Raw genomic sequence first — 13,292 nt, 5'->3', positions numbered from 1 at the left:
GGCAGTGCTGGAGTCACCATCCCTGGGGGGTTGGACAGACAGAGATGAGGTTCTCAGGGACATGGGGCAGTGCCGGGGTGGGTTAATGGTTGGACTCAATGATCTTGAGAGTCTTTTCCAACCAAAATGAGTCTGTGACTCCAGAGGCCGCTGCTGTGGCCACCACCTCTCCTGAGAGCTCAGCACCCAATGCAGGGCAGCCAAGGAGGCAGATGGGGTCAGCCCCTGTGATACGGGCACCTGGGGCTGGGCCTGGGTGCCATACGTGGAGCTTTTGCACTGTCATGCTGCTTGTTAATTACATTTATTCATTCTTCATGTGCTCTCTTTACTAGGGAGATGCACATGATTGTACTTAGCACGCTAAATGCTTCAAAAGGCTGAACAAGCATTAGCTCATGTAGGAAGGGGCCCACTTCAAAAAGACTAATTAGCTGGAGACTGGGGATTAGTCAGAGATTAGTTAGTAAATGTATGTGCTGCGCTTTGAATATGTGATGCTGCCAGTATTTGCTATGATTGTTCTTCACTGTTAAAAACTGGTGTGAAATCTATAGGATCCTGTTCAGCTTATGAACCATAAAGGAGTGTAAATAGAACCAAGGGGAGGAAAAATGGGAATAGCTAATATCTAATTCCTTGCCCCAAATCTTTATCCACCCTTGTGAACAGCTCCAGTGACTGGAAATGAAAAGCAGACAAACCTGAGTCTGGAAGTGAAGTCTGAGAACAGTTGAAAGCCCCGTATTTAACAAGTGTCACCTCTGCGATGTGTGAGTGGGGAGGTTCACCGTCCCTTGGGCTGTGCAAATCACGGCTGTGCTCCTGGGAAGCTGCCCCATTCTCACGGTGATACCAAGAGGCAGTGTCCTCCATGGGTGGTGTATGGCCATTGCCATCTGTTGTCCAACCTGGCTGCCTGTGGAACCACCACCTCCTTTTGTCCCAAAGAGCCGAGTCCCATGAGCTGGAGGGAGGTGCTGCCTGGAGCTCGGCGTGTCTGCTCCCGATTCCCTAATGCTTTGTGCTGGGAGACCGCACTCCGGGCAAGGCAGTAGAGTTCCCAGGGAAAGGCAGCGTGACTTCATGGTTATTTTTAGAACCTGGATCCTCCTGGCTTTTTCTTATTTTAGAACCTGATGTACAGTTTGTTTGTGGGTGTTTTGTTTTGTTTTCTCCAGAGCATAGATTTAACTCAACTCATGAGTCCTTTGCCCTCCAGAATGGCCCATGTTGTTTCTTAAAAGTCTCTCTTAAAAAGTCAGCAGATTGCAAGAGGCACTTTTTTTTTAATTTTTTTTTTTTTTTCCAGTGGTACAAGAAGTCTAAAAGAGTTGCCAACACGCTGTTATAAATAAGCTGCTTCCAACACAAGTGGCTGCCTCCGAGGTGTTCCCCAGCGCTCTGTGCCCTCTGCCAGCCGCAGAAAGCTCCAGGCTGCCCTGGCAGGTTGAGCAGGAGCCCGAGGGCAGCAGGGACATGGGGCCTCAGCACCTTCCCACCCCGCAGGAGCCTGGTTCAGGGGTGTTTGGCCTGGTGGGAGGGTGGTTGATGATACAGAACAGCAGTAATTAACGCAGCCTTCGTTGCGGTGGCCTTTGCTCTGTGAAGATGCAGCTGGCAGTCTGCCTGATCAATTTTAGCTTTTCAAACAAGCAAATACATAAACCCCCGCAACTAGAATTAGCTCTTTAAGTCCTCAAGGGACGCGAAGTTTTAAAATAAAACAACTAAAATCCTCCCTTGTGCAGAGTTCAAATCTTGGAAGGAGAGAAGATACAGACTCGGATGTGCTGAGGGATTTTCTACCCTCTGGATTTTTGGGTGGAAGCTGCTCGGAGCATAGAGTAACCGTCTGCTTGTGCCTGTTAAATGGGTTAAGCTCTGCCAGGTACCAAGTAATGAGCTGACTCAACAATTAAAAGCTCAGGAGAACAGCGTGAGCAAAGTGCACAGTAGTTATTCATGGTTGCAGTGCACAGATAATGCTTCCAAGCATATTTTAGAGGCAGAACAAACACTCTGGATGAAGAGAGATGGTCATTGCCTTCCTGTGCCAACTCTCTCCTAAATCTCTGCAACTTCACCTGTGTGGTACTTAAGTTTTCTCATCTGTTCCCTTTAGGGGGCGACCATGTCCCACACATCTTCACAATGCAAGCTTTGCCTGAGAGCTGCAGTACGAGACAAAGCCTCCCAGAGGTCAGCAGAACATGGTGTCTCTTCTGAGGGGTCTCTGACCCTTCCTGGGGTTGTGAAGGGAGCTACAGTCTGCTCTGAACAGTTTTGGTTGGACATATTCCCCCTCCTCAGGCAGCTACAATGCTGCTCCCAAAGGCAATTTGCACATAGATTTCCTGTGGCCAGTCTCCATCAGTTATGGTATTTTCTTGCTCCAGTCTTTGAAAGGACTTCTGTTCATGTTGAGTGGGTAAGGAAAGCTACTAAAAGGGCATGGAGATCTTCTACATGTGGACATTTTGGGGCAGCTCTCAACTTTGGGGATCTTTGGGGAATTGCATCCTCCAGCAAACTGTATGCTACATTAAGCCCCCATTTTTCTGCTTTCTCAAGGCACTCAAGTGTGTGTCCTGCAAAGCCACAGCATTTCCCTCTACAAAGAAGTGTGAGCTCTGCTGTAGGGTATTTGGTTATCCCCAGAGCAGATAACAGGAGAATGGGCAGAATATGTGACAAGAGGGAAAGGCGGAAAGACAACTGAATGGAAATCAGTGATAGAACCTCTCCAACTTCATCTTTGATCCCACGCTTAAACTCAAGGACAAGGTCTCCTCCCAGTTTCCCACCCGTTTCCTCTCTTGGCTGCCTGTAAGTCCCTCCAGGGAGAAACTCTCCACACTTGCTGACAGCAATTTGATTTCCTTTTGTGTTTTGTTCTTTTTTCCTTCTGCCCATCCCAGTCCCACCCTGCAGACAGGGTTCCACCAAGCCTGGAGAAACAAAGCATCTCATTCAGAGACGCCCCGCTGTGGTTATCGTCTTTGACATATGGCCGCGGGATAAAACCAGTGTATTTGAACACATTAAGAAGCGCAGGCACCAGCCCCCTGTGTGGCTCAAGCGCAGGGAGCACGAGGAGAAGCTGAGGCTGGTGCTTGTCTCTGTTACAGACACTGTGTGCACAGCGGCACACAGAGAACAGTCCCCTGGGCTACGGCTGGAGATTGCTGGTGCTGCCGATGCCAGACTTCTGAGAGAAAAGATATGTAGTGTTTAAAAATAAAAAAAGCCTGCCACGAGGTCCCAAATCCTGGTGTCTGCCACTTCAAAGCAGTCCCAAGCGATACCAAAAAGGCTCTTTGGACCTCAGTAGCATCTTTCCAGACAGGACAAGGCTCACTGCAAACAAAACGTCCTTCCTTTCTCCCAGCAGCAAAGCTCTTAAGCCTCCATTTAAAGTTAAATACATGCTTAAACCCATTCCTCCTCAGCATGCCCTGCGTGCTTACGTAGAATTTTAGCAGGCTCAGAAATGCTCTGCTATTACCAGGGCCTGTTCAAAGACTGAGCCTTGTACACTGAATAACAAGAGCTTTGTCTTTACAGAATATCTGTGCAATGAAGGGGTGGCTTTTCTGGGACCATGATGGCACCTCTGGGCAGAGCTACAGTGTGGATTCCTGCAGGTGAGAGCAGAAAAGATTCCCCTTTCTCTTCCCAATGGTGCTGAAGAAATAGCAAGAAATAGCAAGAAATAGCAAGCTCCGCCCTGGACCAGCACCATGTCCCTCAGAGGTTCCCTCAGCTGTTCCTCTCACTTCTTCCCCCTTTCCTCAACTGAGTTTTGGGCACAGTGCAACAAACCCCTGTCTTCAAGTGTGATGGGGAACAGTGCTTGAGGAGATCACATCAGGGGAATGGGGACAAGCTGATCAACTGACTTGATCGCTTCATGTCTGATGTCCCAGCCAGGCGAAGTGACCATCTTGTCAGAGCTAGCCAGATTGTGTTCACAGCTTCGTTCCTTGGAGGAGCTGATCGGAACAGAGAGCACACGACAAATTGTTCCAATTGCAGCGCCTGCGTGGATAAATCCTGGGGCCAGACATATGCACTTGTTGAACAATAGCAGTAGGAATCCGGCTTCTTCATGGATGAATATGTTTAATTAAAATATATATCCTCAGAGCACACCCAGAGATGGAAGATGCTTACAGCTACACAAACACACTCAAAAATGCTGGGAGAAACCTAACACTGTAAGGCTAGTGAACCAAGACTAAGATTTCCATCACAGAAGGTCTTTAAGGCCAAGCTAGATAAAAACTTACCAGGAACTGAGAGTTGACCTTGCTTTAGGCAAAGGATGGATCCTCTCTGTGTCCTGTGCCAGCCTGAGAGATTACAGGCATGGTAAGCAGAAAGGGTGTGAGTTGGTATAAAAACATCTGGGCAATATTAATGAGGAACTTCTCAGGTCCTCTTTTATCACAAACAGTATTTCTGTTTGCCTGGATTTCTCGGCCAACCAAGCATTGATTCTGTCAACCCAGTCTGCACTGGTGTGTAAGCAATATTTCATCTATCAAGCTCAGATACAAGTAATATGCCAGGCACGCACGGAGCAAGCAAACATATTCTTGCAAGTAATTAGCATAAGCTGTGCTGAGGTCAAACGGTTGTGTCAGAGCACAATACAAATCACCAACATTTCTTCCTACCAAAGACTGAAAATGGAGAATTGCAAATGCTGTATCTCTGGCTCACCTCCTGCTTCCCATCGTTTATATCAGAGGAAGGAGGTAATTACTTTGAGGTACGTTTAAGAATAGCATCTCTGCTACTTTCATTGCTTAGTGGGAAAGCACATGTTTAAATGACGAAAGGTCACATTATTTCAGGACCTGTTAGGTCATTTTCTTGCCCTTAACACAGGGAAAGAAGCGCAAATGCCTCATTTGACCGAGTCCAAAGTGGTAAGCTTAGAGCAGTCAGTTAAAGAGCTGCAGTTATTCTTCCTGCCTTCTGTAAGAAGATCTCGGTCACATCTCCTTGTGGGGAACCTGGTGCAGGGTATCGGACAGAGGGGCCGTCCAGAGCAATGTCCTGTGTCCAAGAGATGCACAAAATGGGTGCCCAGTAAAGGGCAGGAGCACAGTGATTCCATATGAAGCATCTCCCCATACCCTGCCAGCCATTTGATGGGTGTGAACTTCGAGAGCCAGACGTCAGTTCAGTGCCTCCACTAGTGGGTTTTCTCTAGAATGGAGATTTTGGTAACTCTTTTTTCCATTAATGTGTCTGTTCCCACTGTGAACCTGTAAGAGCCGTTCCTTCCTGTGGGGAGGACTTGCACAGGTCAGCCTGCGCTTTGGGAAGGACCAGCTTCTTTTGTTCTGTGTCTGGCTCCTGTTAGTTTTGTCTGACGGCCCCGAGTTCTTGTACAGGAAGAGACCACAAATGGTCCTTCCCACCCACCCTGTGCAGGCAGAACTTATGGATCTACTTATCCTGCCCTTCTCTTCAGGGTCCCAAGTCTGACCTCTTCTGAACAGATCAAAGAGTGAGGGTAGCATTGTTTTAAACCACCAGTTTCCTACAGAATGCGGTCTATCCACTTGCAGATGGCTTTTATGGTCTCTAAAGCCTCCCATGGATTAGCCCACAGTTGACTGTATAAACATTTTCTCTATCCCACATCCTGCTTCCACAGCATGTCTGGGACTCACTTCTCTGTCCTTTTGCTCAGTCCAAACATCCTGCAAAAAGCCTCCAGCTCTCCTGCACAGCCTTCCTCACCCCCTTTCCCTAAACCTCCCCAGCTCCTGCCAGGTTGCAGATAAAACTCAATCAGCCCAACACAACCCCCAGACTCTTGGAGATCTGCCCACAAGGGAGGAACTCATGTGCCTTTCTGATTTAACTACCAACACATTTACTGCTGCTTTGCCGTTGACTTAATGCTTCTGCTGTTGCATAGAGGTCGATCTGTCTTCAGCCATCTCTCCCCCTGAACATTTCAAGCTCTCTCCTTTCTCCCCTCAGCTGTCATCTCCAGCAGCCTGGCTGCCGAAGGAGGTGGGCGGCAGAACACGCACCGCAGGAGGTGCCTGATCTTCCTTGTGCTCGAGGATGGGAGAACTCAGCCGTGGCAGCAGCATCCTCCTCCATCACTCCTCGCCACGTCAGGGAGAAAACCCCACCATGGCTTCCCAGCACGTATGTGTGCACCAGCACCCCTGCATGAGCTCTGAGGCCTGACGAGTGCTGTGGGGAGGTTGGGGGGGCTGTGTGGTGGGAGCGGGACATACACCCCGTTATTTAGCAAACCAGGTGCTGCACTTGACATGGCAGAGCATGCAGAAGAGAAGGAGCTGCTGTGGCTCGCTGGTCTCTGGGTAACCCCCTCATCCAGCTGGTGGGGGCACAACTGAGGGTTAGGGGGGGTTATGTGGGTTCCTTCTGCCCGATCAGCTGTGGGCCAGGTCGGCTGAGGCAGGGGTAAACAGGACAGTGTGGGTGGTACTGCCTCAAACCACAGCACCTGATTTACCAGAAGCTGTGTGTGAAGTGCTGTTGACTTGGAGCACCTGGCAAAAAAATGAAAACAATCCCCCCTGCTCCTAAATCATTATTTAAACAGTATAAAGGTCTCTGTAAATGTTTAAAACAACAACATGGTTGGGAGGGGAAGGAGGAAAGACAAACAAGTTTGCTGTTTCAGCTTCACAGAAACAGATCTTAATTTTTGGCAGAGTTTTATTCATCCAGAGGATCCAGCTGCCAACATGCTTTGGAAAGCTTCAAATTTGTAACCACTTCCCTAACATCTTCCTCCAAGAGGCTGCAGTTTGGCATGGGCACCACCCTTAATGTCTGCGTTTGGCCAGTACCTCGTGCTGTAAGATCTCAGTTCATGGCCAGGGCACCTATGCTGGGACTCAGTGGCTGTGGGCTCTCCTGATGGTGTTTTTCTTCCCCAGACCTGTGGGTCACGGTGGTCAAAGCCCAGCAGGAGCCAGGGAGCTCAAAGGAGCAAGGTGCTGGCTGCTGGGGCAGGAATGAGGATCCTCTCCTTCCTCTGAGCACCTTTCCCAGGAGATGGGGGTCCCAGTTCCCAGCCCATTCCCCTCCTTTCTCAGCCGTCTCAGTAGCGTTGCGGGCACCTGGTGCATTACTGCAGCAGAAACCCTGTGTAATTCCTTGTAATTTCTATTTAAATACACAGCTGGCAATATGACTTGAACTAATTCAGCTTTTTACTGTTGAAGAGCTGGAGCTGTATCCTGGTTTGGCTCCAGGCTGAGAGGGACTCGATCTGAAGCCTTGTGTGTCGCAGGCTGCTGGAGGTCAGTGCCTGCCCTCCCACCTCCGTGCAGATCTGATGCTCTGGGTCCCAAATCCCAAGCCCTGGAGCATCATCTGTGTGGGATCTCAGGGGGAGGGGGGCATCCTTCTCAGCATGGGGGAGACTTTGGGCAAAATGAGGGTGCATCTGTGAGAAGGACATAAGAAAATAAGATCCCTGGGGAGCGGAGGAGGACTCTACTTCCCACCAACCTGCCTGAGGTCTCAGCTGGTTGACAACCCCCAGTTAAAGCTCCTTTCTGCCCAGTCTCACCTGCTCTGCTCTTGCCCAATCTTGTGTTTGCCCCTGTGTCCCTCTGGCCCAATCTTGTTCAGCCCCATGCTGAGCTATGGGGTATATATCACCTCAGCATCAGTAGCTGCCTGCTGCTGTGAGGTGTTGCTGCTGTGAGTTGCTTTGGCTGGTGTGTGCAACCTATATTGCTATAGAAATGTGCTCTGATGTGCTGTATTTGCTTTACAGTCTCTAGAAGTGTGTTCCTGCTTCAGCTGTTCAGTCTAACAACAGTACTGGGCTGTGATCTGAAGATGCAGTTTCCAGAGAAGCTCAAATACCTGTTGGGTGGTTTAAGAAGCTGAACCTGTTACTGCTGACCCATGTATGACCGTACCCCAGTGGAGATATGGGAGGGAAGATGAGTGTAGTGGTTCCTCGTGGAATCGTAGCATCATTCTGGCTGGAAGAGACCCTCAAGATCATCAAGTCCAACCATAAACATACCACCAGTTCCAGCCTTGCTGTTCCTTCTTCGCTTGTTGTGGAGTGACCTGATACAAAGCAGAAAGACTGAGCTCAGCTGAGCTGGCTTAGCTCTTGAGCAGGGCTGCACCAGGGAAAGCTGTTGCTGGGGTGTCCTTTGCTTTTCCAGCTCCAGCCAGCTCCTGTGCAGAACCTACACCGAGATAAAAGAGACTGACACAGTGTGAAACCTTCCTCCTCTTCAGCAGATGGTGTTTGCAACAGTGGACTTTGCTTCTGTTACTATAACAGAATGGCCTGGTCTAGCCAAGAAATTGAATGAGAAGCTGCAGTCTAGTCTTGCTGAGACTGGCTTATTATGTAAACCTGACCTGAAAGCCTGGATCACAAAGAAACTCTTGTTTTTTCAAGGATTAGACTTTTCAGCCATCTTCCATTTATGAGTTAAAGTGCTGTCATGACTTGCCTGCAGTCAGTAGCTGTTGTCACTCTGCAGCATTCACAGCAATCTCCTGGGACTCTTAATGACCGAGGATGTGATGTGTGTTGCAATTTGAACTTCATGTAACCTTCACAGAAAACCTAAATGCGTCTTAAGTGGGGCTAACCTGGTGTCCCTGCCTTAGGCTTTAGCAGATCAGTGCTACTCCTGTCCAAGCTGTGAACTACATGCTTCATGCCTAAAAATCCTCACAGCTGGAGAAACAATGCCCCTGCTTAAGCAAACCGCTGTGAGTTATTGGCTGGTAATGCCACTGGCTAAGCCTGTTCCAGTGTGTCCTGCTAAAATGGTGGACTGGGAAGGTGAAGCTGAACCTCCATCAGGCCCATTACTGTCAGACTGAGACTGCTGAGCACTAACTGCAACGGCTATTTCAAGATAAACCTCAGTCTCAATCAAGGTGAGCAAGAAAAAGCGTGTTGCCCTGATATTGTCTGAAGGCTGCTTTCTGCATTGTGACTGAGGGTGGAACCTGCTTAGCAAAAAAAAGGGTGTCAGCCAGTGTTAGCCCTCCAAGAAACTGGGTCACCAATATTTCTGACCTTATTCTATCGCATTCAAGATGTGAGCAAACCAGAGCAAGTGTTCCCTCAGTCGGAAGGGCTAAGAAACCATGTGCTGCTTGTGTGTCTCAGCTGGTCACAGGGCCTCCAGAAAGACTTCCCTCAGTTACCTTCTGGCTATTTCTGACCACCTCCCTCTTCTCCAGTAATGCTGCTGCTCCCAAAGCATCGCTGGAGCTCTGCCTGTCTGCATCAGCTCCCGAGCTGCTCTGCTCCTTCCTCCTCCTACTAACCAAAGACTCTGTACATCTGTCTTTAACCTGCTGAGCCACAGCAATCTGAGAGGAAACTGAGGAGTGTGGCAGAGAAACTGTTGTAGGCTCTGTCCCATATTTGGTTAATACCTGGAGGAGATTTTAACCTTCATGGGGAAAGGGGTTCTGTACATCTGCCAGCTCTGTTATTCAAGCATACAGCAATCCCATGGGCAGAGACACTTCCACTTGAAATCCGAGAGCCAGCTCAGCCCACGCAAGCCCTGTGTGTATCCCTCCTCGCCAGCCTGGCTCCGATAGCACCAGCCTTTCTCACAGCTCTTGGGGACAAACCTCACTTAGTCCTGACAAGCCTCCAAAGCTCTTTCACAGCAAGCCATGTGTGAACTCAGCGTGTCCGGTATTGAAACCACCTACTTGACTTTATCCTGCTTGGTTACAAAAGGGACAACAGGCCTGGACAGGTAAGAGGACACTGAGCACAGCTGGACTTGGATGCTGGGGGTGTTCAGCCAGAGTGCAGCCTTTCCCACAGAGCTCTGCCTTCAGCTAAAGGAGAGATCTCTCTTTAGCGCCTCTTTCACTCAAAGCTTTAGACGTGGTACCGTATGGATGCTATCATGATGTTCATTAGTCTCTGTCTGAGCCCCCTCATGCTGCAGAAAACCCCTGGAGGGGACAGGCTGGGGTGGGATGGGTTTTGCTGCAGCTGAGCTTTGCTGTTTTTTCCTCTGGGGGTTTCAAGAAGTTTTGTTCCGCCCATGAGAAGTGCCAGGCATCAGGGGAAGATTTGCTTGTTGGCAGCTGTTCCCGTTTTGCTCTAGAAAACAGATGCTGTGCTAGGAATGCACCGTGACTAAAATTCCTCTGGGCTGCTCAGGTCAAATAGCAGCAATAGGGGAAATGGGGGGCAGGAGAGCAGCGCTGCACAGCAGAGAGCAAACAGGGGGGCTGAGCCCTTTCCTTTCCCTTCCATCCTCCCCAGAGCCAAAAAGCAGGAGCTGAGCAGTTGGAGGGAGAGGAGGAAGAGGAGGGTTAGCAGGCTGCCTGCCTCCCACCTCTGGCAGCCGCACAGCGCAGGCACACACGCCTGGCTCTGCCTGTACCTGCTCCGGGGAGCTCTGGCATTGTCAGCCTCACTGCTTTTTGCGGTGGCGTCCGACCTCCTTGGAGAACAGACCACGCTCTCTCCATTTGTTTTGCAGAGGGTTCAGGGAAAGCTTTCAGGATCAGAGATTTAAACAAGGGGTGTGACAAGCGGTGACAGTTTGGGAAAAACACAAGCGGCAAAAGGTTTTGATACTGTCAGAGAACATGACAGGCAAGTTCACAGCCCCTGCAGGCCTTTGGCTTCTTGTTTTCTTTTGCCAAAAGGGGGAAGCAATCCTATGCAGTGACCTTGCTCTGGCGGGGCAGTGCTAGACATGCTGAAAGCAAAGCAGAAATCCTGGGCAAGGGCTGGGAGCAGGGAGACGGCCTGCAGGGGCTAGAGGAGCTGGGTACCTCTTTTTTGGGGGGCACGCTGTGAGGCATCTGGAAATTCAGCTTTTGGAATGCGTTCAGCTCTGTTCACTGCACCCCGGATGCTGAAGTCACTCTCAGGGCATCTCCTTCTGCTTATTCGGGAGTTGCCAGGGCTGACAGGACCCTTGGGGCTGGAGAGTGGGGAGTGAGATGTGCAGGCAGCCCAAATTCTGCTTCCCTGCCCTTCCTGGCTGAAGATGCTGGGACTGAGGGCCATATCGTGCCCACCCAGCGAGCCCTGGGTGGGTGGTGAGCGCAGCCTGGACACAGCCCTTGTGCTCCAGCTCATCGATGGCACTGCAAAATGGGTCACCCATCAAAACAGCCCTTGCCTTGTTCCCAGGCTAAAATAAGGGGTTGTGTGATAAAAACCCTGCAGCTGGTCTCTCTATCTCCCACCAGTGTCTGCATTAACTGTCAAGACAGTGACTTCCTTGATGCTGGGCAATTTTTTTCTGTGCACGCAGCCAGCTAATCAATTACGTTTCTCAGCAGCTTCCTCCAGCATTCAGGCATGGAGGGTGGAGCAAATTTGTTATTCTAGGCACTGGTAGAGAGGCATGAACTGTACTAAAAGCAAATTGGTTGTGCTTTCCAAGCGCTGACACTCTTCACTCACAGCTTGGCTTTCTGGTCCTCCTCCCTCAACCTCCTCCCTGCTCTCCTGAGCACCTCTGGGTGCAGCCCCCATCCCACCAGCTCAGAGCTTTTTTTTCCTGTTCCCATCTTATTTTTCTCCTTCTTGGTTGTTGTTCCTTGCCCTACCCAGGCATGATCCTCTGCATACAGAAGGGAGATGCTGTGTGATGTGTTTACATCCATCCCAGTAACCTTGGGCCTTGCAGAGCTGAGCACTGGGCTGAGAAACTGAAGTGGAAGGATCCAGCAGGATGGGTGGAGGTACCAAGAAATATGGGGTATTTGAGGTGATATCAGATTGGATATCGGGAAAAATTTATTCCGGTAAAGGGCTGTCGGGCACTGGAACAGGCTGCCCAGGGCAGTGGTGGAGTCACCATCCCTGGAGGGGTCGAACAGACACGGAGATGAGGTTCTCAGGGACACGGATTAGTGCCTGGGGTGGGTTGATGGTTGGACTTGATGATCTTGAGGGTCTCTTCCAATCAAAATGATTCTATGATCCTATCTAGGGAAGATTTATAGATGGTTGAGAGGAACTGTGTCTCCTGCCAGCTCGGCTACACCCTGGCTCTCTACTAGTGGGAATCAGGATGTTTTCTATGTGTGTTTAGCAATGCAATGGCTTAAGAATGAGAGCGGCAGCACTGCTGGAGTCAGGAGGACCGCAGAGGTTTGCTAGGAGCTCAGCCAGTTGTGTAAAACTCTTTACTCCCCAGATTTTGGCCTGTCAGGATACACGCAGGCATCCTCCCAGGCCAAGGAAAGCTTGGCCTGAGCAGAGCTGCTTTTGTGCTGTTGGCTGGCAGGGAGGGATGGCCACAGCCTGAATCCAGCCTGGCCTGGGGGTGAACAAGGTTAATGGTTGGACTTGATGATCTTGAGGGTCTCTTCCAGCCAAAATGATTCTATGATTCTAAGGTATTTTTCATCAGGTGCTGCTTGGTAGCCTCGGTGCTGCCTTCTCCAAGGCTTCCCTGTGGGCTTGTTGCCCCAACGTGTCATCCTGCTTCAAAACCTCGGCACAGAGGATAAGAAGGAACTGGGTGGAGAAGATGCTCCATGCTTTCAAAGGGGCATCCTAATCAGCAAGAGGAGTTCAGCCACCTCTAGTCATGTTCTCTATAGCAAGATAACCTGGTGCTAATGGCATTACTTCTGTAGGATAAATCCTATAGATGTTGTGCTCGGGAAGGAATTTGATGAACCAGGAAAGAGAACCCAGGATGCCTGTTATCAGTCGTCTTTCCAAGCCATTACACAATACCACTCTGGAGTTAACAAACTGAAAACATCTGGGAATAATCAAAGCTATTTAGGCTCTGGGAAAGCATGGCTGGAGAAAGTTTGAAGGAAGCAACTTGAAAGCTCAGCATTGTTAAAAACAGTCTGGAAGCCCTGGAAGTTGAAACGAGGGTAACAGCTACAAAGAGTGAGGGAATATCAAGAGAAAGATCTAATATCCTCTGAGGAACAGAGAGGAGCCAGATTGAATTGTAATGTTCAAGACTCTACTAAGCTACAGGGCATTAAAAATTGCATTGGAAGAAACAGATCTGCCTTTCCTGTGGTTTCCATTGGCAAGGGAGCTGAGGGAAAGACCAGGGCTCTGTCTTAAAAACAGCCTGGGGAGTGGAAGTCCGATTTAATGAGGGATAATCACAGTCCTCCAAAAGCCTGGTCTTGCCCATGCAGGGTGAGCAGTACCTGCCGGGGCTGGCCCGGGGAGGACGCACGACACGCAGCAGAGGTCCGGGGACAAAACGCATCCCTGGCAGGGTGCCGCCAGCCAGCGCTCTGCTGGGGCGGAACGTGACCCG

The 13,292-nt window shown here is 49.9% G+C and overlaps 1 long non-coding RNA gene across 1 annotated transcript; it reads left to right on the top strand.

Moving 5' to 3' along the window:
• Positions 1–5,732: 5,732 nt before the first annotated feature.
• LOC110359320 (uncharacterized) lies at positions 5,733–13,027 on the top strand. Its single transcript, XR_010467022.1, has 4 exons — positions 5,733–6,180; positions 7,190–7,310; positions 7,793–9,773; positions 11,603–13,027. It is a non-coding gene; the product is annotated as an uncharacterized LOC110359320 (long non-coding RNA).
• Positions 13,028–13,292: the final 265 nt, after the last annotated feature.

This window comes from Columba livia, chromosome 18, assembly GCF_036013475.1.
Source record: "Columba livia isolate bColLiv1 breed racing homer chromosome 18, bColLiv1.pat.W.v2, whole genome shotgun sequence".
Lineage (NCBI taxonomy): Eukaryota > Metazoa > Chordata > Aves > Columbiformes > Columbidae > Columba > Columba livia.
This window is presented reverse-complemented; position numbering and strand designations above follow the sequence as displayed.